Below are 26,168 nucleotides of genomic sequence, written 5' to 3' on the forward strand. Positions count from 1 at the left end.
GCCACATAGCCACGCCCCCTGGAGACCATGTGACTGATGACATGTCTCTGGCTGCATGGAATGCTGGGAAAGGTCAGAGACAACAGTATAATAAAAAGACCTGCACTACAGCACTTCCGGGTGTGTGGTTCTGTGCATGAGAAACAGACAAAGTGTTGCATGGAGATAAAACCAATAGGAATCTATGGATTTATTGTGAATTGTTGATTGAGTTATTAAAATTCAAAAATCTTATTTATTAACACACTAACACTTGGGGTGCAGGATAATAAACACTGACACTTGGGGTACATGATAATGACACTGACACTTGGGGTACAGGATAATAACACTTGGGGTACAGGATAATAACACTGACACTTGGGGTACAGGATAATGGCACTGACACTTGGGGTACAGGATAATGACACTGACACTTGGGGTACAGGATAATAACACTGACACTTGGGGTACAGGATAATGACACTGACACTTTGGGTGCAGGATAATGACACTGACACTTGGGGTACAGGATAATAACACTGACACTTGGGGTACAGGATAATAACACTGACACCTGGGGTACAGGATAATGACACAGTGACACTTGGGGTACAGGATAATGACATTGACACTTGGGGTACAGGATAATGACACTGACACTTGGGGTACAGGATAATGACACTTGGGGTAAAGGATAATGACAATGACACTTGGGGTACAGGATAATGACACTTGGGGTACAGGATAATGACATGGTGACACATGGGTACAGGATAATGACACTGACACTTGGGGTACAGGATAATGACATGGTGACACATGGGGTACATGATAATGACACTGACACTTGGGGTACAGGATAAGGGCACTGACACTTGGGGTACAGGATAATGACACTGACACTTGGGGTACAGGATAATGACACTGACACTTGGTGTACAGGATAATGACACTGACACTTGGGGTACAGGATAATGACACTGACACTTTGGATACAGGATAATGACACTAACACTTGGGGTACAGGATAATGACACTTGGGGTACAGGATAATGACACACTGACACTTTAGGTACAGGATAATGACACTGACACTTGGGGTACAGGATAATGACACTGACACTTTAGGTACAGGATAATGACACTGACACTTGGGGTACAGGATAATGACACTGACACTTTAGGTACAGGATAATGACACTGACACTTGGGGTACAGGATAATGACACTGACACTTTAGGTACAGGATAATGACACTGACACTTGGGGTACAGGATAATGACACTTGGGGTACAGGATAATGACACACTGACACTTGGGGTACAGGATAATATTACACTAATGTGGTGTCCCGGCACCGGATTGCATCCTTTGCCTTGTGGTGAGGTCCCAAAAGTCAGAGTCCCTAGGTCTAGTCGGGGTCCTTGTCACCCCTTATGTAATTAAAATTATTTAAATGTAATGTGTATATATTTGTATAGTAAGTGTACTTACCTGTTCAGTGTCGCAGGACCTGCGGGTAACGTGATGCGTTCCAAAGACTCTATGGTTTCTGTGTATAGGACCTTTGGAGGAAGTCAGGTGTTCACCCATCAGGCTATGTAACAGTGAGTGACAGCTGACCATGGACCAATCCAAAAAGGCCCCGCCCCTGCCCATATAAGGGCGCGGCAGCCAAGGCTTGCTCTCTTGTTCCTGGGCTGTTGACAGGGAAGGATCTGCGCTGCTGTCATCAGTGAGTTTAGGCCCGAGCCTTGCGGCGACGGCTGATCTTTACTAACTTTGAGTGTAATCAATCCCTACGCACTCTGCAAGATCACCGGACCATATCTAACCCCTAAATCCAGATGGATCTTCGCAAATTACCCTAAATTCTGAGACTTATATAAAAAGTCAAGGTCCGCAACAACTGTCAGTCACTGAGGTGTATGGAGACTGTATTAATGAGACTGTTACTGTTCATTGGATGTACCGCAAGTCTTTAAGTAAAGTTTATCCAAGTTCAAGTTCAACTACCTTGTGGACCTTCAGTCATTATATGCGTGCACCTATCGTTACTGGGAAAGGAGGCGATAAGCCAAAGAATTACCTCAGCATACTAGCCCTCAGCCTGGTTTCACGAGTGACAGGGTTAACCTTAACCCCTGATATACTGAAGCAACACCCTGACTACACTACCCCTACCCCAGAGGCCTACCACACTAACACTTGGGGTAAAGGACAATGACACTCTGACACTTGGGGTACAAGATAATGGCACTTGGGGTACAGGATATTGACACTGACACGGGGTACAGGATAATATCACACTGACACTTGGGGTACAGGATAATGACACTTGGGGTACAGGATAATGACACTTGGGGTACAGGATAATGATGCTGACACTTGGGGTACAGGATAATATCACACTGACACTTAAGGTACTGGAAAATAACACTTGGGGTACAGGATAATGAGACAACCGTATAATAAAAAGACCACACACTTCCGGGTGTGTGGTCCTGTGCATGAGAACCGGACAAAGTGTTGCACAGAGGTAAAACCAATTGGAATCTGCTGCAACCTATGGATTTATTAATAACCTATGGAGTTATTAAAACTCAAAATCTCATTTATTAACACACTAACATTTTGGGTACATAATAATGACACTGACACTTGGGGTACAGGATAATGACACTGACACTTGGGGTACAGGATAATGACACTGACATTTGGGGTAAAGGCTAAAGACACTGACACTTGGGGTACAGGATAAGGGCACTGACACTTGGGGTACAGGATAAGGGCACTGACACTTGGGGTACAGGATAATGACACTGACACTTGGGGTACAGGATAAGGGCACTGACACTTGGGGTACAGGATAATGACACTGACACCTGGGGTACAGGATAATGACACTGACACTTGGGGTACAGGATAATGACACTGACACTTGGGGTACAGGATAAGGGCACTGACACTTGGGGTACAGGATAATGACACTGACACTTGGGGTACAGGATAAGGGCACTGACACTTGGGGTACAGGATAAGGGCACTGACACTTGGGGTACAGGATAATGACACTGACACTTGGGGTACAGGATAAAGACACTGACACTTGGGGTACAGGATAATGACACTGACACTTGGGGTACAGGATAATGACACTGACACTTGGGGTACAGGATAAGGGCACTGACACTTGGGGTACAGGATAATGACACTGACACTTGGGGTACAGGATAATGACACTGACACCTGGGGTACAGGATAATGACACTGACACTTGGGGTACAGGATAATGACACTGACACTTGGGGTACAGGATAAGGGCACTGACACTTGGGGTACAGGATAATGACACTGACACTTGGGGTACAGGATAAGGGCACTGACACTTGGGGTACAGGATAAGGGCACTGACACTTGGGGTACAGGATAATGACACTGACACTTGGGGTACAGGATAAAGACACTGACACTTGGGGTACAGGATAATGACACTGACACTTGGGGTACAGGATAATGACACTGACACTTGGGGTACAGGATAAGGGCACTGACACTTGGGGTACAGGATAATGACACTGACACTTGGGGTACAGGATAATGACACTGACACTTGGGGTACAGGATAAGGGCACTGACACTTGGGGTACAGGATAATGACACTGACACTTGGGGTACAGGATAATGACACTGACACTTGGGGTACAGGATAATGACACTGACACTTGGGGTACAGGATAATGACACTGACACTTGGGGTACAGGATAAGGGCACTGACACTTGGGGTACAGGATAATGACACTGACACCTGGCACTCTGCTGGTATTGTATATGGGGCACTCTGCTGGTATTGTATATGGGGCACTCTGCTGGTATTTTATATGGGGCACTCTGCTGGTATTGTATATGGGGCACTCTGCTGGTATTGTATATGGGGGCACTCTGCTGGTATTGTATATGGGGCACTCTGCTGGTATTGTATATGGGGGCACTCTGCTGGTATTGTATATGGGGCACTCTGCTGGTATTGTATATGGGGCACTCTGCTGGTATTGTATATGGGGGCACTCTGCTGGTATTGTATATGGGGCACTCTGCTGGTATTGTATATGGGGCACTCTGCTGGTATTGTATATGGGGCACTCTTCTAGTATTGTATATGGGGGCACTCTGCTGGTATTGTATATGGGGGCACTCTGCTGGTATTGTATATGGGGGCACTCTACTGGTATTCTTTATGAGATCACTCTGTTGGTATTGTATATGGGCACTCTGCTGGTATTGAATATGGGGCACTCTTCTGGTGTTTTATATGGGGGCACTCTGTTGGTATTGTATATGGGGCACTCTTCTGGTGTTTTATATGGGGGCACTCTGTTGGTATTGTATATGGGGGCACTCTGCTGGTATTTTATATGGGGGCACTCTGTTGGTATTGTATATGGGGCACTCTTTTGGTATTTTATATGGGGGCACTCTTCTGGTATTGTATATGGGGGCACTCTGCTGGTATTTTATATGGGGGCACTCTGTTGGTATTGTATATGGGGCACTCTGCTGGTATTTTATAAGGGGGCACTCTGCTGGTATTGTATATGGGGCACTCTTTTGGTATTTTATATGGGGGCACTCTGCTGGTATTGTATATGGGGCACTCTTCTGGTATTGTATATGGGGGCACTCTGTTGGTATTTTATATGGGGGCACTCTTCTGGTATTGTATATGGGGCACTCTGCTGGTATTTTATATGGGGGCACTCTGTTGGTATTGTACATGGCATAAGCAGCTGTTTTCCCTCTCCCTCTGCTGGGACTACATTTCCCAGCGTCCCCCTCGGCGGTGCTGGGCCCACGTGGTGCGCTGTAGGGGCGGGGCGGTGTCGTCACATTCCAGCATTCACTGTGTCAGGCTGGAGCTGTCGGCCGGTGTCAGGGAGCAGGCGGCTCTTCCGGGGGAGCACACGGGACCCTGCCCAGGTATGTACCCCCGGTGCCCGGCCTCACCACCACCGTACTCCCCGGGCTGAGGCCTGAGATGTGGGCGGTGGTTTGTGTGGTCGCTGCCCCCATGTGGACGTGGCTGTGCTGCTCCTCTCACCAGCCGGTGTCCTCCCTTTGTTTACCGGGGTGTGAGTGCCAGCTGTGTGACCTCTGACCCCGGGATGTGGTGGAGGGGGTGTCTGGTATTGGGGTGAAGTGTCCATGACATCCCCCCTCCCCTCTGGCCAACATGGCAGCGCCCAGGACTCATCCCCAGTCACAACTACATCACTAAACTTCTCACCCAAACTCCAGCACCCGGCAGCTTGGTAACGATCTGAGCCGGAGCCGCACTCTGTAAACTTTGTGCCAATCCCGGGTGACTCATTGTGGTCCTGTGTGATGGCTCCATGCTGCAGTCCTTACCTCACTGTTGTTACTATTAGGGCATCACAGCACAACTTTGTTACAGCTCAGCTGTCCAGTCTTTATGCCAGTGTCTCACTGTATGCCAGGGCCTCCATGCCCCCTTTATCCACCTTGCATCACAGTCCCATTGACTTCAAATGGTTTCTCCTTTGTTCTGTTCCCACAGTGTTCACTCCGCAACTGAACTTCCAATGCGGATTTGAGCAGGTTCAGTATTCTGTCAGAATCTGGTAGTAAAAGTCCATAAGTCAGTGGGACTAAATTTTCCATGATATTTGCCCCAGAAACAAACATAAAAATGGTGCAGATCCAGGGGGTTTTCTTTGCTTAATTCTATAGTGTGAACATTCCCTAAACACTGTCCTTAAAGGGGTACTCCTGGATAGAAAAATGTCTCCCCTATCCTGAGGATAGAGGATTAGTGTCAGATCGCAGGGGTCTAACCACTGGGACCCCCTAATCTCCCGCACAGCACCCTGGCTGTCCTCTTATATGAGCATGTTTATCTACTGCACCGATTTGTGCGGTGGTCGGCACACCCTATATAGGAGGAGAGCCAGGGTGCCAGGCATGAGATCATGTGGGGGCCCAGCAGACAGACCCCGCAATCTGACACTTTAGGATTGGGAATATGTTTTTATTTCCTGAAGATCTCCTTTAAAAGGTTCTCTGGTACTAGACATCTTATCCCCTAGCCACAGGATAGGGGATATGTGTCTGATCCCGGGACCCCCCGATCTCCGGCCCGACACCCGGCAATCTGCATGCACAGGGTGATCTCCGCTCCATACTGGATTACTAGCGACCACAGGCTGAAGCTGTGGCTTACACGCCCTCTTTATATATGGGAGATACACGAACCCTGTAGACATTAAATGGGCGTATTGACCACGTCCGCTCCGAAGCCTAGCATAAATGTTCTGAACGCCAGGGTGCAGGGCCGGAGATCACGGGGGTCCTGGTGGTTGTAGCTCCTTTGGTCAGACCTTTTATCCCCTATCCACAGTATAATGGGATGAAATGTCTAGTATCGGAGTACCCCTTTAAAACAAGGGCTTGAGAAATCTCAGGCGCTAGATCGGCCATGGGAATTTTGCCCTGCCACCTAGGTTTTTTTGTCAGCACTTTCCATTAACCCCTTCTGGCATTCACGATCCACTTATGCAGGGCTGTGGTGTCGGTAGATAAATGTTCCGACTCCGCAGTTTTTTGTACTCCCCGACTCCTCTGTATTAATATGCGAATGTTTTTATAAACACTTACAGTTGAATCCAAGAAGCTGTTCCACCATGTTCTTCTAAGCTCTTCTAGCAGAGAGAGGTAGTTGGGCAGAAGCTGCTGCCTTCTCCTTTTTGTGTGCTGATCTGCTGCTGAAGATAGGGCAGTGGGAGGATCCAGGAAGGGGCATTTATTATAAAACATGATTTCCCTAGCAGAATCCCATAGTCATGTTTTAAAGTTTAAGCTAACAATAGGAGTTTACAAGTTTTTATAGCCTTAGCTGAATTTCAGCAGTTTTTCCAATGGTTTACAGCTTCAGTCTTGAACTATTGACCCTCCATTCCCTTCACTTATACAAGTGTCTCTAGTCCTGCAAAAAACATATTTACTTAATCCCTTATCAGTGAGAGGCTAGGATACCCATGGGTTCCCTGTAACAGCAGAACACAACACTATGGAAAGTATAAGTATTGCCGCTCCTGATGTGCGTTGTGTGCCATATAGTGAAGCACATGAAAAGCTTCTTCACGGTCACTTAACGTGTTCGTTTTGCGGTTACGTGAGGCACTGCATGCATTGGTCTTTATTCTTACAGTAGAGAAGTCAAATAATAACTTTTTGTGAATTGGGACATTTAAACTTGCTTTTTTTAAAATTTTATTCCAATCTAAATTTAGTAGGAGTCGGAGTCAGTGCATTGTTTGCCGACTCCAGGTACCCAAAATTTCGTCCGACTCCACAGCACTGCACTTATGTGGTGATTTGGGTGAGAAAGTATAACACGCACCCGGGAGCTTTGCCCTAGTCATAGCAGTAGGTACTGGCTGCTGACATGTGCCGGTAATGATGGACATTGGAAATCATTCCAATGTCTTTTATTTAACTGTACCTTATGGTCTGACCATCGCACCTCGCCTGTGGCCTGTACTAGGCATCGGTTCAGCCTATTAAATCATCCAATTCCTGATCCTGCACGGTCAATGGCGTTAAAGCAACAAAAAATATATAAATGCAGAAACTATGCAAAAAGTGGTTTATAAAAGTGTATGATTATTTTCAAATATTATTTTTATTATTATTATAATTATTATTTAATTTACCAAAATTTGGAGTGAAATCAACAAAGGAAAAAATAAATAAATAAATAAAAAAGGCAAATCTTTCAATTATACTTCTCACTGTGTTTTTAGGGAAATTTCAAGGAAAACTGTAGTGGTATATAACTTATTCCCTATCTGATGGAAAAGAGATAAGTTATAGATCGCGGGGGGGTCCGACCTCTGGGAGCGCCCGCCCGCCATCTCCTGTACTAGGCCCCGGCAGTCTGTATGAAGTGACACGCCCCTCCATGTATCTCTATGGGATATAGGGGGGGGGCGTGTCCACTGCCGTGTCATGCTGGGGATGGACACGCCTCCTTTCTGCTGGGGCTCCGTACAGGAGATCGCGGGGGTCCCAGTGGTCAGACCCTGCGCGATTTATAACTTTTCACCTATCCTTCGGATAGGGGATAAGTGTTATACCACTACAGTTCTCCTTTAAATTAAAATACAGTAGTAACCAAAATGAGAGCGCAAAATACTGTGTGTGAACGGAGCCTTACAGACACTTAGTTATCGGGGTGAAATTGTTCTCATTCACTGACAGTAAGCCGTGATCTTGAGGGGTGTGAGGAACTGAAGCAGCCAATAAAGTATTTTAAAAAGTTGTAAAAAAATTTTTCTTTTTTTTTTTATATTCAGACATTATGTCCATAAAGCCGGAGGACCTTGCTAATTTGCATATCATTTCCCATAAGGCATCGGCTGTAATTCTCAATGAGAATCAGTTAACCCCAAGACTTGGATGGCTGCTAGAGATGAGCGAACTTACAGTAAATTGGATTCGTCACAAACTTCTCGGCTCGGCAGTTGATGACTTATCCTGCATAAATTAATTCAGCTTTCAGGTGCTCCCGTGGGCTGGAAAAGGTGGATACAGTCCTAGGAGACTCTTTCCTAGGACTGTATCCACCTTTTCCAGGCCATCGGAGCACCTGAAAGCTGAACTAATTTACGCAGGAAAAGTCATCAACTGTCGAGCCGAGAAGTTCGTGACGAATCGAATTTACTGTAAGTTCGCTCATCTCTAATGGCTGCAAATTCTCTGTGATGTTGTTGGCACAGGGTGTGGCTCTCTAGTTGTTGCAAAACTACAACTCCCATCATGCCCTGACAGCCAAAGGCTGTCAGGGCATGATGGGAGTTGTAGTTTTGCAGCACACTTTGGGAATAGTGATGTAGAGAGTTGCACACAGATGCTTTGTATAGCAGCATTATGGCCAATGGGCTGCCTGGGGGGGGGGGGGGGGGCGGGGGGCAGTTTTGACCTTTTTCCTAGCATGAAGATGGAGCATGATCACCTGAGGCCGCAGGGCAGCTGCAGAAACTCTTTTATGCATTGTTTAGCCAGCCGGGTGCCTGCATACCCTAAACGATTCGCACAACTGGGAAAATCTGCTGTTTCCCATTTAAAGCTCTTTTAAAGGGGTACTCCACTGGAAGACTTTTTTCTTTTCTCTTTATTTTATTTTTTAAATAAACTTTAAACAGACTTGTAAATTACTTCTATTTAAAAAATTTTAATCCTTTCAGTAATTATCTGTTGCTAAATGCGCCACAGGAAGTTCTTTTCTTTTTGAAGTTATTTTCTCTCTGACTACGGCGTTCTCTCTGCTGACACCTCTGTCCATTTTAAGAACTGTCCAGAGCAGGATAGGTTTGCTATGGGGATTTGCTCCTACTTTTGGATAGTTCCTAAAATGGACAGAGGTGTCAGCAGAGAGCACTGTGGTCAGAGAGAAAGGAAATTAAAAAAAGAAAATAACTTTCTGTGGAGCCTTTAGCAGCAGATAAGTATTGGCAGGATTAGGATTTTTAAATAGAAGTAATTTACAACTGTTTAATTTTCTGGCACCAGGTGATAAAAAAAAAAAAAAAAAATAAATAAATAAATATATATTTCTAGCGGAGTGCCCCTTTAAGCCCAAATTAATGGATAAGTGCTTGTCCACAAAGCTCCAATGCATTTACCCCATCCATTTAATCTAATTGAAGAACAAACAAGAATATCTCTAAAGCATGCACATGAGGTAGGGTGACTAAATCCAAATCCCACAGTGAATTTTTCACACCTTTTTTACTGTATTTTGGCTGGTACAAATGTCACGTCTTTATCGCGATTTGCACAATTGCGGTAAAATATAAATTTTGCTTTGATTCTGGGAAAATGGCTGCAAAAGTGTAAAAAAAAAAAAAAAAACAGCAAATAAACAATGTTTGAACACAGCCTCAGAAGAGGTATGTGTCTGCTATAGATATCAGCAGCAGTATACAGACAGAGTTGGAGGGGCGGTATGCAACTACTATATCCTGATCCTATAGAGATAGCAGTAGCAGTATACAGATATAGCAGAGTGTATTACTACTATATACATCCTGATCCCATAGACGTAGCAGTATATAGATAGAGTGGGGTGTATTACTACTACATATTCTGATCCCATAAAGGAGCAGTATACAGACAGAGCTTGAGGGCAAGTGTATAACTACTATTTATCCTGATCCCATAGAGATAACAGCAGCAGTATACAGATAAAGCTGGAGGGGAGGTGTATAACTACTTTATATCCTGATCCCTTATAGATACTAGCAGCAGTATACAGATGTGGGTAGGGGTCTCTGAGCCGCTAGGAGGGAATCTGATAGGTGATCATTCATCCTATAGTTCACAGGAAGTTAGCGGGCTCAGGACTGACCGCTTTTTTTTAAACCTATTGGGGGAGATTTAGCAAAACCTGTCCAGAGGGAAAGTTGCTGAGTTGCCCATAGCAACCAATCAGATCGCATCTTTCATTTTGCAGAGGCCTTAATGAAAGAAGCGATCTGATTGGTTGCTATGGGCAACTGGGCAAATTTTCCTCTGTACAGGTTTAGATAAATCTTCCCCATTAATCCCTGTGTTTTTCTGTGGGTCAAACTGGTGATCACATGACCCAATTACAACAATGAAATGCAGAGATGTAACAGATGGTGCTGCAGGACTAGTGATGGTGAGTGTGCATGATATGGGGCATCAAATCAACAACCTGGATTGTTTCTTTGATCATGGATTGGTGATCAGCGCTTATTGTGGGTGATTTACTTTTAATGTGTTCAACTTGCAAAACTACAACTCCCAGCATTCCCGGACAGCAAACTGCTGTCCAGGCATGCTGGGAGTTGGAGTTTAGTAACAGCTGGAGGTCCACAGTATGGAGACCACTGAGCTAGATAAGCGCTACCATCCAGCGAGTGCTTATTGCCAGTACAGCATATGTGGTTACACAAGCTAAATATAAACAGGAACGTTGGCATCTAATGCAGCAGGGGTTGTGTGCCCACTAGATGGGGTGGTGTAGCAGCTCCGCAGCGACGCCTTTTTTGTTGTATTACACTGCTGGATGTATGAGCGTGTTGTGTATATACCTAGGATCTGCGCCTGTCGCTCCCCCCCCTACCCTTGGCATCATTGTGTTGCCAGGGGACATGTGAGTCTGGACCTAATGACACAAGCGATGCCAGTGCCTCTGCACCTGCCAGTCTTATTGCTGCAGATTAACACAGCAAGACACTGCTACCCCGTTCCTCGCTGCCAGCAATGCGGAACCCCCCCCCCCCCCTTATCAGGGGGGCTGCACACACTCCAACTTCTGCCTTCCGAAATAACTTTTTATATTTTTCCAACATTTATCTGAAGTTTTTTTTTTTTTACTTTTTTCTGTATTAGGCCATGTTCACTCGCCAGAATCTGACTGAAAAATTCAGCTGGGATATTCCATTGCAGCAGAGTCTCATTTTTTTCAGTGGCATTCATCTGCACCGTGCACATGGAAGAATTTCCACAGTGGAAACTTCTGCCGCGGAAATTCAGATTCTGGCCTCCGCAGAAAGAATTCTCCACTGTTTTCACCAGGAATTATAGACCTGTTAGTTTAACCTCGGTTGTATGATAATTGTTTGAGGGTTTTCTAAGAGATGCTATTTTGGAATATCTTGATACAAATAAATGTATGACTCCATATCAGCATGGCTTTATGAGGGATCGGTCCTGTCAGACTAACCTGATCAGCTTTTATGAGGAGGTGAGCTCCAGACTGGACCAAGGGGAATCTCTGGATGTCGTATATCTGGATTTTTCCAAAGCATTTGATACGGTGCCACATAAAAGGTTGGTGCATAAAATAAGAAGGATTGGGCTGGGGCAGAATGTGTGCAAGTGGGTAAGTAACTGGCTCAATGATAGGAAACAGAGGGTGGTTATTTATGGTGCTTATTCTGATTGGGTGACGGTTACTAGAGGGGACCACAGGGGTCAGTCTTGGGTCCTGTTCTATTTAATATATTTATTAATGACCTTGTAGAGGGGTTGAATAGTAAAGTAGCAATCTTTGCAGATGATACTAAACTCTGTAAAGCAGTAAACACAATAGAGGACAGTGCACTGTTACAAATGGATCTGGATAGGTTAGAGGTTTGGGCTGGGAAGTGGCAGATGAGGTTCAACACTGATAAATGTAAGGTAATGCACATGGGGAGGAAAAATCTGGGCCGGGATTATGTATTAAATGGGAGAACACTTGGGACGACTGACATGGAAAAGGACTTAGGAGTCTTAGTTAATAGTAAATTTAGCTGTAGTGACCAGTGTCAGGCAGCTGCTGCCAAGGCAAATAAAATCATGGGGTGCATCAATAGGAGCATAGATGCCCATGACAAGGAAATAATTCTACCGCTGTACAAATCACTAGTCAGACCACACATAGAATACTGTGTACAGTACTGGGCACCAGTGTACAAGAAAGATATAGTGCAGCTGGAGAGGGTTCAAAGACGGGCAACCAGGGGAATACGGGGAATGGGAGGACTACAGTACCCAGAAAGATTATCAGAATTAGGGTTATTTAGTTTAGAAAAAAGAAGACTTAGGGGAGACCAAATAACTATGTATAAATATATCAGGGGACAGTACAGAGATCTCTCCCATGATCTATTTATACCCAGGACTGTATCTATAACAAGGGGGCATCCTCTACGTCTAGAGGAAAGAAGGTTTCTACACCAGCACAGACAGGGGGGTTATTTATTGTAATGCTAGGTTAACACTACGGAATTTCCACCTGCAATTCTGCTTTGAAATTGCAGGCAGAAATTCCAGTTACTAAAATGTATAGTGTAGTGAATGGTTCTACGTTCACAAATTCACATTTTGGAATTTGTGAACGGAAAATTTGCTTGGAAATTTCCGCCTGAAGAATGGCGTTGCTCATTCTTCAGGCGTGAATACTAGCGGAACACATTGCCGTCTATTGGAGACTGCAGTGTCCACGCGGTCCTAGCGCCGACTGATTCAGTCGGTGCTGGCCGCACTCGGAATCTCCGGGCGGAGATTTTCTGCCCGGAGATTCCATAGTCTGAACCTAGCCTAAGAGCAGTGAGACTGTGGGATTCTCTCCCGGAGGAGGTGGTCATGGTGAACTCTGTAAAAGAATTTAAAAGGGGTCTGGATGCATTCTTGGAGAATAATAACATTACTGGTTATGTATATTAGATTTATAGGGACAGAACGTTGATCCAGGGATTTATTCTGATACCATATTTGGAGTCGGGAAGGAATTTTTACCTCTAGTATGAGGGTTTTTTGCCTTCCTCTGGATCAACTCAGTAGGGAGTCATTAGGGATATAGGTTGAACTTGATGGACTTTGGTCTTTTTTCAACCTTATGAACTGTTACTATGTTACATGTCTATTTGTTGTGGAATGTGCTTGGAAATGCTTTGCTTTGTATGGAGATGGCGCGTTTTCGAGTGGTTCTAGTTGGTACCCGCTTTCTGTGAAATGTCAGTCATCTTTGCCATGTGAACCTAACCTTCCTGGTAATGTATTATTAAATTGACAACTGAGTGTTATCATTCTTGATTTCAGCCGCGTGTCCCTTCTTAGTCTGACAGTCAGGTTATGATCGCGCACAGTGTCCACTTTTTGAACCGAAAAATGGCTGATTTACAGCTCAAAATTTTTCCTCTAGAACTCCTATAGAATATTTTTATAGAACTTGGTGCATTAAAGGGCCAGTAATTCCTATTGAGTAAAAATGTAAAACTTTTTTACAGTTGTTTCTTAACCCATTACGGGTACGTTCACATGTACTGCGTCCACCATGGATGTGACGCTGAGGGAAATCCAGTGTTGCACATTTTTTGCGCATTTCTCGTACACCCATTGCGGTCAATGATTAGCAGAATCCGCAGCGGATTTCCTGCAGCATGAAAGTCCAAAAGATGTCTGGACATGCTGGGAGCTGTAGTATTGCAATGGCTGGAGGCACAACTGTATCCATGTCCCAGGGACATGCTAAAAGTTTTTTCAAGTGCTCAGACCCCAAGCAATCTCGAGAATGAGACAAGATGGCCCCATAGACTTGCACTGTAAGTCCATCCAGCGGTCGGGCCCCCCGCGATCTCAAACTTATCCCCTATCTTTAGGATAGAGGATGAGTTGGCAGATATGTTAAGCTGCTCTAAGCAGTTACAATAAAAACGTCCTTGGCTTATACACAGCAGCGTTTACGTCGCTGTGTGCAGGAATGAATGAGGCTTACAATGTGCACATGCAGTTTGTATAGATCTTTCCTACAAGGTCACAAGCTTTATTCACAGCTGAATTCATTCTCATCACGGACAATGGCCACTCACAATCTGTGTGCGGATAGAAATGCTCGCTGCTGGTTGTTTTTCCTATGAAAACTTTACAAGATCTCTGCTTGCTGCTGGTGAATGGGAATGTCCCTGCCATAGGGTTGCCAGTAACTGTATCCAGTCTCCACCATTCCCTGTGACCTCTGTCTGGACTGAAACATTAGAGCAGTAGATTCCAAACTGTGGACCTCCAGATTTTACACAACTACAACTCCCAGCATGCCCCGACTGCCTTTGGCAACAGCTGGACCCACAATTTCAGACTGCACCCTTTATTAAAGGGTACTCGGGCCCTAAGACAGCTTGTCCCATATCCAAAGGATAGGGGATAAGATGTCTGGCCGCGGGGGGTCCCGCCATGGGGAACCCCAGCAATTTTGGAATTGGCACACACCTCTTTGAGCTGCATGCCGCGCTGCTAGCTCAAAAACTGCCGTGTGCCGACCACGGGGTCGGAGTATTGTGATGTCACCACTCTGCCCCCATGTGACGTCACGCCCCGTCCCCGCTATGCAAGTCTATGGGAGGGGGTGTGGTGGCACCCGGCAGTTTGTAAGATGGCAGCGCAGCGTGCAGCTCAAAGAGGTGGGTGCCAAATGCAAGATTGCGGGGGTCCCCAGCAGTCAGACATCTTATCCCCTATCCTTTGGATAGGGGATAAGATGTCTTAGGGCTGGAGTACCCCTTTAATTTCAGCACAAGGTAGAGTAAAGGTCTATTCACACGGCAGAATTTCCGCTTGCGGAATTCCGCCTCAAATTGAAGCCCATAGACCTCTATGGGATTCCACACTCCCATTCACACTTCTGAATTTCCACTTGTGGAACTCCGCTAGCAGAATGCCGCAGGTGAAATTCAGAAATGTGGAATCCCATAGAAGTCTATTGGGCTCCCATTCAAGGTGGAATTCCACAAGCGGAAATTCTGTCATGTGGATAGACTCTTAGGGTCTATTCACACGGGCGAAATTTCCGCTTGCGGAATTCTGCCTTAAATGGGAGCCCAATAGACTTCTATGGGATTCCACATTTCTGAATTTCCTCATGTGGAATTTCTGCACCAATTCCGCACCAAATCCACTTAAGCCAGAAACCACCCAAGGAAGCAGAATTGGTGCGGAAATTCCACCTGTGTGAATAGACACTTAGAGCAGTCATGAATTACCACAATCCTTTACTTTCTCCCTTGTTGATGTGAACTGCATAGTTAGACTAGATATATAGGATAGATTGAACATCTTATCCATACAGGGAATTACTAGATCTTTTGTGTCTGTAGAGGGAACTTACAGGTAATAAAGTCCTGTGATTACAGCAGCCTCAGCAATGATTCCAGCTGTGTATAGGAGTGTGCTGTGAGGGGAGGGGGGCAAGTGTAATGTGAGCGAGCAGGCCTGTAGACATAGTGACCAATGGCTGCCTGGGCATGCTGGGAAGTTGGTATTTTGCAACCCGGAGGTCCACAGTATGGAGACCATTGTATTAGAGCAACCTTCTCAGTAGCAGAAGTGAGAGAGCTGTGCTGATGATGGATTTACTAGACTGAATACAATTGTAACAGACCCTCATGGGGTGGTAAGGTTGATGTTTGTGTGGGCAATGGTGTCCCCCAATGTCTAAAGGTGGGACCACTACTCATTTATAATAGTTCTGTTATGCTGTGTTTAAAGAAGGAGTTCCCCTTTAAGCCATCTTCCCTAACCTGCGGCTTTCTGGCTGTTGCAAAACTACAACATCCAATCTGACAGTTGAAGACTGTTACGGCATGATGGGAGTTTTAGCTCGCAACATCTGGAGGGAAACACTACTATAGTGGTGGGAGGTCTGCATGCAGATGATCTGCACCCCACATTGTTTTTGAAAGATCCTGTCGGCTTCCTTTTCCACTAGAGGCTTCCGTTCAGTCCATAACCCCTGAAGGACCAGGCGTTTTTCGTTTTTTGCACTTTCATTTTTTCCTCCTTACCTTTTACCTTTAAAAAATCATAACTCTTACAATTTTGCACCTAAAAATCTCTATTATGGCGTATTTTTTGCGCCACCAATTCTACTTTGTAATGACATAAGTCATTGTACCCAAAAATCTACGGCGAAACGGGGAAAAAAAATCATTGTGAGACAAAATAGAAAAATGCCATTTTGTAACTTTTGGGGGCTTCCGTTTCTACGTAGTACATTTTTCTTTACAAATGACACCTTTTCTTTATTCTCTAGGTCCATACGGTTAAAATGATATCCTACTTATATAGGTTTGATTTTGTATTACTACTGAAAAAAATCATAACTACATGCAGGAAAATTTATACGTTTAAAATTGTCCTCTTCTGACCCCTATAACTTTTTTTTTTATTTTTCCATGTTCAGGGAGCTATGAGGACTCATTTTTGCGCTGTTATCTGGTTTTTGTCGGTACCATTCTTTCATTGATCGGACTTTTTGATCGCTTTTTATTAATCTTTTCATGATATAAAAAGTGACCAAAAATACGCTATTTTGGGAATTTTTTTGCGCGTACGCCATTGAATGTGCAGTTTAAAAAGCGGTGTATTTTTGTAATTCGGACATTTCCGCAAGCGGCGGTACCACATATGTTTATTTTTATTTACACTGTGTTTTTTTTATTCTTGGAAATGCCGGGTGATTCAAACTTTTATTAGGGGAAGGGATCATTGAAAGGGTTAATGATTTTTTTACACTTTTCTTATGCAATATTATAGCTCCTATAGGGGGGGCTATAACATTGCATTTACTGATCTTTTACACTGATTGATCCATCTCCATAGGAATGCATTGATCAGTGTTTTCGGCGATTGAATGTTCAAGCCTGGATCTCTGACTTGAAGCATTCATTCGGCGATCGGACAGCGCAGGAGAAGGTAAGAGACCTTCCTCTCATGCTACAGCTGTTCGGGATCCCGCGATTATACCGCGGTGATCCCGAACAGATCCCTGAGCTAACCTGCAACTTTCACTTTCGTTTTTAGCGATCAGTGCCGCGCGCTATTAGAGGCGGGTCCCGGCTTCACTATGCCACGATCCCGCCGCGATATGATGCGGGGTTACCGTGTAACCCTGCGTTATATCACGGGAGCGGGACTAGGGGCGTAAGTTTACGCCCTTGGTCCTTAACAGGTTAAAGGGGTACTCCCCTGGTAAACTTTATTTTTTTTTAAATCAACTGGTACCAGAAAGTTAAACAGATTTGTAAATTACTTAGTTCTATTAAAAGAAAAATCTTAATCCTTCCAGTACTTATCAGCTTCTGTATGCTCCACAGGAAGTTCTTTTCTTTTTGAATTTCTGTTCTGTCTGACCAGTGCGCTCTGCTGTCACCTATGCTATGGGGATCTACTTCTACTCATCACAGTTCCTAAAATGGACAGAGGTGTCAGCTGAGAGCACTGTGGTCAGGCAGAATAGAAATTCAAAAAGAAAAGAACTTCCTGTGGAACATTCAGCAGCTGATAGGTACTGTAAGGATTAAGATTTTTTAATAGAAGTAATTTACAAATCTGTTTAACTTTCTGGCACCAGTTATTTAAAAAAAAAAATAGTTTACAGTGGAGTACCCCTTTAATGGGACCCCTAGATCTACAGCTTCCAGATCACAGCACTTCATCCTGCTCTGCTCCGTGGACTCCTATATACAGCCATGGTCAGGGCTTGGCCACCATTGCCCTCTATAATTGCAGGTTTGCAGTTTTGTAGATGAGAGGCGCCCTTTGTATGAATGGAGGTGGCAGTCTTTGAACTTTTATAGTTTGTAAGCGATATCCTGCTGAAGATTAGGAGAGGCCAGTGACTCCTTCGGATGCTTTGTGTAGCCACATAAACTATTGACTGATGGATCAGGAGCTTCTGTTCTGTCTTTTCCCCCATTTAGTTGTTGTGAGACAGCCAAAGCTGTTTATGTAACACCTTTTTATCACTGTTTTGTTGAGTGACTGGTAGTAAGCCACCTGTATAAACAGGGAAAAGTTAGTGTTTGGACAAGCAGGATTTGCTTTTTATTTTGTGCCTAAATGTGAAACTTTTATGTTTAAACAGGAGAAGCCCTGTTTTAAACTTGACGTCTTTATCGCGGTCTCTGACTGCTGTTTGTCTCTGTTTGCCTGGGTCTACAGCAGTGTGTCTCAAGAAGGGTCCTCAAGTACCCCCAACAGGTTATGTTTTCTGGATTTCTTTGGTCTTTCACAAAGTGATATATCGGTAACTCTGGTGATGCCTGATTCACTGACCATAATTATATCACCTGTAGAAGACTAAAGAAATCCAGAAAACATGACATTTTGGGGGTACTTGAGGACCGTGCTTGAGACACTGGTCTACAGAGCTCATCTCCCACGTTGGTCATAGATACAAAGATTCTTCTCCTGAAAAGAGAAGTTTTACTGGATAGAAAAACTTTCTAGTCATTCATATTGTGATATAGTACTGTAAGATCTATCAGAAGTTTGTATTGGTGGAGATAGGGGAGCTGTGAGCCCACAGAACATTGGCGCTTAGGTGCCCCTTCTGCTTTAAAGGGGGAAAACTTCTTTTTTTTTTTTTTAATCAACTGGTGCCAGAAAGTTAAACAGATTTGTAAATTACTTCTATTCCAAAAAATCTTAATCCTTCCAGTACTTATTAGCTGCTGAATACTACAGAGGAAATTATTTTCTTTTTGGAACACAGAGCTCTCTGCTGACATCACGAGCACAGTGCTCTCTGCTGACATCTCTGTCCATTTTAAAAACTGTCCAGAGTAGGAGAAAATCCCCATAGAAAACATATGCTGCTCTGGACAGTTCCTAAAATGGACAGAGATGTCAGCAGAGAGCACTGTGTTCCAAAAAGAAAAACATTTCCTCTGTAGTATTCAGCAGCTAATAAGTACTGTAAGGATAAAGATTTTTTTATAGAAGTATTTAACAATTTTAACTTTCTGGCACCAGTTGATTTAAAAAAAAAAGGGGTACTCCAGTGGAAGTTTATGATCTGATTGGTTGCTAGGGGCAACTGGGCAACTTTTCCTCTGGACAGGTTTTGATAAATCTCCCCCAATGACTCCACCAGCAAAATAGTGAGTACAGCTCTGGAGTATACATGGACAGGTACAGACCCATTAACTTCTATGGAGCAGCGGACCCGATCGTAGTTGGCTAGTGACTACGATCTAGTCATTTTCTCAGAGTCCAATTTTTGACAGGACTTAAAATAGTGACAGACCACGTGTCCGTGTACAGATACGATTTCGGAAGCTCAAATCAGATGAAATCATATCTGTGCATCAGAGTCTCAAATGATGATGTGGACCCAGACTAAGTAATGTATGTATGGACACAGTGGGGGAGATTTTTTAAAACATGTGCAGAGGAAAAGTGTCCTATAGCAACCAATCAGATTGCTTCTTTCATTTTTAAATAGGCCTCTGAAGGATAAAAGAAGCAGTGTGGTTGCTATCAGCAACTGGTCAATTTTTCCTCTGCACTACTTTTCATAAATCTCCCCAGTGACCCAACCAGCAGAAGAGTGAGTGCAGCTCTGGAGTAGAATCAGACACATCAGCATTCAGTAAAAGTGCAAACAAAAAAAGCCATATTTACCATGGCTTTTTGCAAAAACGCAGCAGCCAGATGAGAGTAAGTAGGGAAATATGTAACTCCATACATTTTTATTTATTTATTTATTTATTTTTTATTTATAAAGGGATTCTCCACCATAAGGTGATTTTAGTATGTACCTGTCAGACAGTAATGCATATGCTTAGGAAGGATCTGCGCTTGTCTTGGAGCTAAATGGCTATGCTGTGAGATTACTATAACACTGTGGCTAGCTTTCTGTGAACTGGTATTTCCTGTTAGATTTTTTTTAATGTTTTTGACTACAAATCCCATAATTCCATTTTCCTTCCTCCCACACATCTGCCACCCCACCCATTGAAACATAAATGAGCTGCAGACCTGTGGTTTTCAATCAGGGTGCCTCCAGCTGTTGCATTACTTGCAGATTGCTCTCTCCACCCATTGAAGCAGACAGGCTCCCTGTCATCAGCTGACTAGTGAGTCAGGTCTCGGCCGCATTGCAACCTGGGAAAAATCTGAGACAACAGTCATTTTGTATGCTGGTAAAAATAAATATTGGGGTGAAAATCACATAATAATTGTGAGAAAACAGTCCCACACAGGTACAGACACTATATTATGAACTACACTAACTTTACAGCTCCTGTAGTATAGTCAAATAAAAAAAAAATCCTGGAATACCCCTTTTTATGGCTTTTATACAGATTATGGCTTTTATACACTATTTTGTGGCAGTCTTTGAACATTGCAGCACGCAATGGCAATTATTTTTTTGTTGTGTTTATAAATAAATCTCTATAGGAGGAAAAAAAAAGCAAAACACTTATCTGGAAAGGAAGCACCTGTTACATCTTAGGATCATTATAAGGAACAATACGTATATACCCAGTGGCTCCCGGCTTTACGTATTGGGCGGTGTAAGTGTTTGTCTCTATAAGGCGCGCTGTATCATTGTATAGTGCAGTGTTTTCCCTCAGAGTGCCTTTGGCTGTCCGGGCATGCTGGGAGTTGTAGTTTTGCAACAGCTGGAGGCACCTTGGTTGGAAAGAAACACTAGTATATAGTATATTTTTGTCTTTCGGGCATGCTGGGAGTTGTAGTTTTACAAAAGCTGGAGACGCCCCCTGGTTGGAAAACACTGATCTACGGTATACAGCTTATATTAAATATATTTTTCAGCTGAACATTAGTGGATGTGCAGCGTGGTTTCCTCTGCCAAGCACAGATCAGCCGCAAGCGACATTGTGTCCACAAGGATTTTTGTTTTTCTTCTTTCTGGCATTCCGGTCATTCCCCAGTAAATGACATGTGTGCGACACAGTGTAGGGAGCTGGCGGTGTGCCCCGTGACATCAGCTGTGTACTGGTATTGATCCCTCTTCTTCCCATGACTTGTCTGGAGCAGCTGTGAGGTCCTGTCCACGAGGAGGAAGGCATTCTGCATTGTCTTAGTTCAGTGCTTCCCAATCAGGGTGCCTCCAGCTGTTGCAAAACTACAACTCCCAGCATGCCCGGACAGCCAACGGCTGTCCGGGCATGCTGGGAGTTGTAGTTTTGCAACAGCTGGAGGCACCCTGGTTGGGAAGCACTGTCTTAGTTTGATATAGCATCTTCGGCCTGCATCCCTGCTCAAGAGAGAACATAACTAAGGGTATGTTCACACTGCGGACTTCCGCGAGTGGAATTCCGCACAGTGAACGTTAGCATCAGTGTGAATGGGTCTTCCGCGAGATTTCAGCAGCGGTCAATTCCGCTGCTGAAATTGTTCCGCGCAAAGAAAGAACATGTTCATTCTTTGTGCGGAAGGCCGCGAGCGCTGCATAGTCGTCAATGGTGACGGCGCAGTGCCACACGGTCCTACCGCCGCCACCGGCTGCCAGGCTGAAGCTCTGCTCGCTGAATTCCGCAAGCTGAGATTCAGCGACATATCCGTAGTGTGAACATGCCCTAAGGCAGTGTTCACAAGTCAGAATTTCTGCTTGAATTTATAGTCAATACACATCAATGGGATTCCGCTGTCCAATTCACACAGCCACTTCCATTGAAGTGAATTGGCTATAAATTCATGCAGAATTCAATTTATACAGCTTAAAGGGGTACTCGGGTGAAAAACATACTACAGAGGAAATTTTCTTTTTGGAACACAGTGCTCTCTGTTGACATCTCTGTTCATTTTAGGAACTGTCCAGAGCAGCATATGTTTTCTATGGGGATTTTCTCCTACTCTGGACAGTTCCTAAAATGGACAGAGATGTCAGCAGAGAGCACTGTGGTCATGATGTCAGCAGAGAGCTCTGTGTTCCAAAAAGAAAATAATTTCCTCTGTAGTATTCAGCAGCTAATAAGTACTGGAAGGATTAAGATTTTTTAATAGAAGTAATTTACAAATCTGTTTAACTTTCTGGCACCAGTTGATTTAAAAAGAAGAAAAAAAAAAAAAAAAAAAATAAGTTTTCGACCGGAGTACTCCTTTAATGCCTCAGAAATTCCCAGTGGATGATAGATCCCACGCAGAGCAAAAAACCATACAGGAGCGTGACTACAGATCTAAAATCATAATTTTTATTAATACAGAAAGTAAAAATACACATATGGGCAAAAAAAACAAAATATGAACAGTACACAACAACTGGAGACACAACAATGAGAACGAGGATAATAGGCAAATCTCACCCCAAATGGCTAAAATAAAGCCAAAATGCAAGTGTACAAAACAGCTAAGTGCAGATGAGGAAAGGTCCTTCAAAATAAACAGTACAATACCAAATCCCAAGATGAATCTTAAGTATATTACCAAGTGGTGAGAGTAAAACGGGGAGATGAGACGCCACTCCCCAACGTTTCGCCACTTCCTGGCTTCTTCCGGAGTACTCCTTTAAACCTATTTGTAAATTTACCTATTTAAAAATCTTAATCCTTCCAGTTCTTATCAGCTGCTATATGCTCGACAGAAAGTTATTTTTAAATGTATTTTCTGTCTGACCACAGTGCTCTCTGCTGACTCCTCTGTCTGTCTCAAGAACTGTGAAGAGCAGGGTAGGTTTGCTGTGGGGATTTGCTCCTACTCTAGACAGTTCCTGAGACAAACAGACAGGTGTCAGCACAGCGCACTGTGATCAGACAGAAAATAAATTTAAAAAGAAAAAACTTCCTGTGGAGCATGCAGCAGCTGGTAAGTACTGGATGGATTTAGATTTTTAAATAAAAGTAACTCACAAATCTGTTTAACTTCTAGACGCCATCGTTTAGGCGCCAAATTCGAAATTATGGGCACATATATAGGTAGGACCTCTTATTTGTCTCATGTCAGAATGGATGCTTCTGCTTCTTCTCGCTCTGACTCTATGAAGCAGGGGAAGACTATCAGCCCAGTAAGTATCTGGCCCTTTGGGGTTTACTTAGGGATTTTCTCTTTGGTTTTTCCCTTACTTATGGGTTGTCCTTCCCTCCTTTTTAGGGAGACAAGGAGACCCTGAGAAAACCTAAAGAACTTAAAGCTAAGCCTAAGAAATGTGCATTATGCCCAGTCAGATTTACAGACTGGGAAGGGGCGTTCCCCAGCAGGCGTGACATCATCTGAAGCCATACAGGGGAGAACTTCCTCCCTCACTCTGCTTTACATAGCCCAGAGCAGTTCAGTGTGAGATGAGCTATGATTGGCAAAGGTGGCCCCAAACACCTAGCTCTCAAGACTGTATTTACTGATTTTGGAATTCTGCCAGGCCAGGAGGAGTCCAAAGTCAGTGCAAGAGATGGGGGGGAAATGTGCACTGGACAAGTAGAGAGACACCTAGTGGCAGCTTTTTTAAACACAAATAAAACATAGAAAACTTCATTTTTTTTAAAAAACAGAGTACATTAGAAATAGTTTTTTTTAATTTACCATAAGGAGTGCAATAGCAAAAATGAGTTGTGATGCCAGTGCCCATTTAAGTTCATGTTCCTTTAGGAACCCTATGAGACTGTTCATGAAAGTTCTACACCTGGTGGGGAACCACAACACATCAGCAATGGTATACTAGAGCAGTGTTTCCCAACCAGGGTGCCTCCAGATGTTGCAAAACTACAACTCCCAGCATGCCTGGACAGCCAAAGGCTGTCCAGGCATGCTGGGAGTTGTAGTTTTGCAACACCTGGAGGCACCCTGGTTGTGAAACACTGTACTAGAGAAACCTTCAGTATGGTCTCTTTTCAGAGCAGAAACACATGGGAGCGACACCGCATCTGTCACATAGTATCAGGGTTATAACGTTCCCGCCCAGTTCTCGGCTGTCCTTGTCCCTTCGGCTGAATGCGAGCATTGTCCATCCAATAATGCTGTCACAACTAAGCTTTCCCCGTCTGACAGGCGTGCCCTGATGGGACAAGCTGTAGATTTGTCTCGTATGTTAGGAGGCTGCGGGGGAATGAAGCCTTTTGTTGGCTGTCTACGCCTGCACCGGCTCATCCAGTGGTTATTGGAGCCGCGCGGTGACATCTGTATGAGCTGGGATATATGGATCTCGTATGGAGGAGCTGCCGCCCTCTCATCGCTTCTTATAGGAACCTCTCATAACCAGTTAAGTGAAAGGATTGCCCCTTCAGAGAGAGGATTTGGCTTGTGTTTGCCTAAAATAGTTTAATTCTTCACTGTATTGAAGGTGGGTTTGTTATCAAGAAATGGGAACACATTTATTGTTGACCTAGTCCTGCTATGACTGATGAAAGGGCCAACCTGGTCCAGAAACGCGTTGTGTGTAATAAAATAGCTGATCTCCAGTCCTTACCTTACATCCATTGCATCCTCCTTTTGATACCACTTTCTCTGCCAGCGCTGACGCCATGTTCTTCCATAGTCCTGCTATGGGGTATGTTCACATGTCAGACTTAAATGGGCCCTGGCATTATAAAAAAACAAAAAAAAAGAATTCACATTTGACGGGGCAATCACTGCCCTGTCACTAATCTCCTATAGATGGCAGCAATATGCTGTGACTAGAGATGAGCGAATTTACAGTAAATTCGATTCGTCACAAACTTCTCGGCTCGGCAGTTGATGACTTATCCTGCATAAATTAGTTCAGCTTTCCGGTGCTCCCGTGGGCTGGAAAACGTGGATACAGTCCTAGGAGACTCTTTCCTAGGACTGTATCCACCTTTTCCAGCCCACCGGAGCACCTGAAAGCTGAACTAATTCATGCAGGATAAGTTATCAACTGCCGAGCCGAGAAGTTCGTGACTAATCGAATTTACTGTAAATTCGCTCATCTCTAGCTGTGACCTATAGCGAGCTGTGCAGGACTTCATCGTCGGGGCGTGGGCACATGTGATGACGTCACTCATCTCGCAGAGGTGCTCTGGAGTACACGTCGCAAGGGTTCCCTATCTTGCTGCACTAGGCGCGCCCTCTCCTGTCTGGCAGCGCATTCCCCCTCTCTAACCGGGGGTGTCTTATATCCGCCGGCACTGCTCGCGGCAGCAGTGGGGAGTTGGGAACTGAGTGACCAAAAGTCCTGAGTGCTGGGAAAGTGATGGACCCCATGTTTCTGGATGAAATTCCTTCATAAGAATAGAGGACTTCAAGTGACTTAAAGGGGTACTCCGGTGAAAAACTTTTTTTTTTTTTTTTTTTTTTTTTTTTTATATCAACTGGTGCCAGAAAGTTAAACAGATTTGTAAATTACTTCTATTAAAAAAATCTTAATCCTACCAATACTTATTAGCTGCTGAATACTACAGAGGAAATTATTTTCTTTTTGAAACAGTGCTCTCTGCTGAATCGCGAGCACAGTGCTCTCTGCTGACATCTCTATCCATTTTAAGAACTGTCCAGGGTAGGAGAAAATCCCCATAGCAAACATATGCTGCTCTGGACAGTTCCTAAAATGGACAGAGATGTCAGCAGAGAGCACTGTGCTTGTGATGTCAGCAGAGAGCACTGTGCTTGTGATGTCAGCAGAGAGCTCTGTGTTCCAAAAAGAAAGGAATTTCCTCTGTAGTATTCAGCAGCTAAAAAGTACTGGAAGGATTAAGATTTTTTTAATAGAAGTCATTTACAAATCTGTTTAACTTTCTGGCACCAGTTGATTTAAACAAAAAAAAAAAAGTTTTCCACCGGAGTACCCCTTTAAAGGAGTAGTGCAGCAAAAAATAACTTATCCCCCATCCAAAGAATAGGGGATAAGTTATATACGGCGGTGGGTCTGAGTGATGGGACCCCCGCTATCTCCTGAATG

At 44.1% G+C, this 26,168-nt stretch overlaps 1 protein-coding gene across 4 annotated transcripts in view; it reads left to right on the plus strand.

The window, feature by feature from the left end:
• The first annotated feature begins 4,854 nt into the window (after window positions 1–4,854).
• The window catches only part of CTIF (cap binding complex dependent translation initiation factor), a 212,115-nt gene continuing 190,801 nt past the window's right edge, over window positions 4,855–26,168 (plus strand). For 2 of the 4 annotated variants that reach the window (XM_056543792.1, XM_056543812.1), the window contains exon 1: window positions 4,855–4,960. The gene's annotated coding sequence lies outside the window, so the exon portion shown is untranslated. Of the gene's footprint in view, window positions 4,961–24,299; window positions 24,512–24,569; window positions 24,594–26,168 lie in introns of those variants that run through there. The other 2 variants (XM_056543799.1, XM_056543803.1) reach the window with 2 other exon arrangements.

Source organism: Hyla sarda, chromosome 1 (genome assembly GCF_029499605.1).
Source record: "Hyla sarda isolate aHylSar1 chromosome 1, aHylSar1.hap1, whole genome shotgun sequence".
NCBI lineage: Eukaryota > Metazoa > Chordata > Amphibia > Anura > Hylidae > Hyla > Hyla sarda.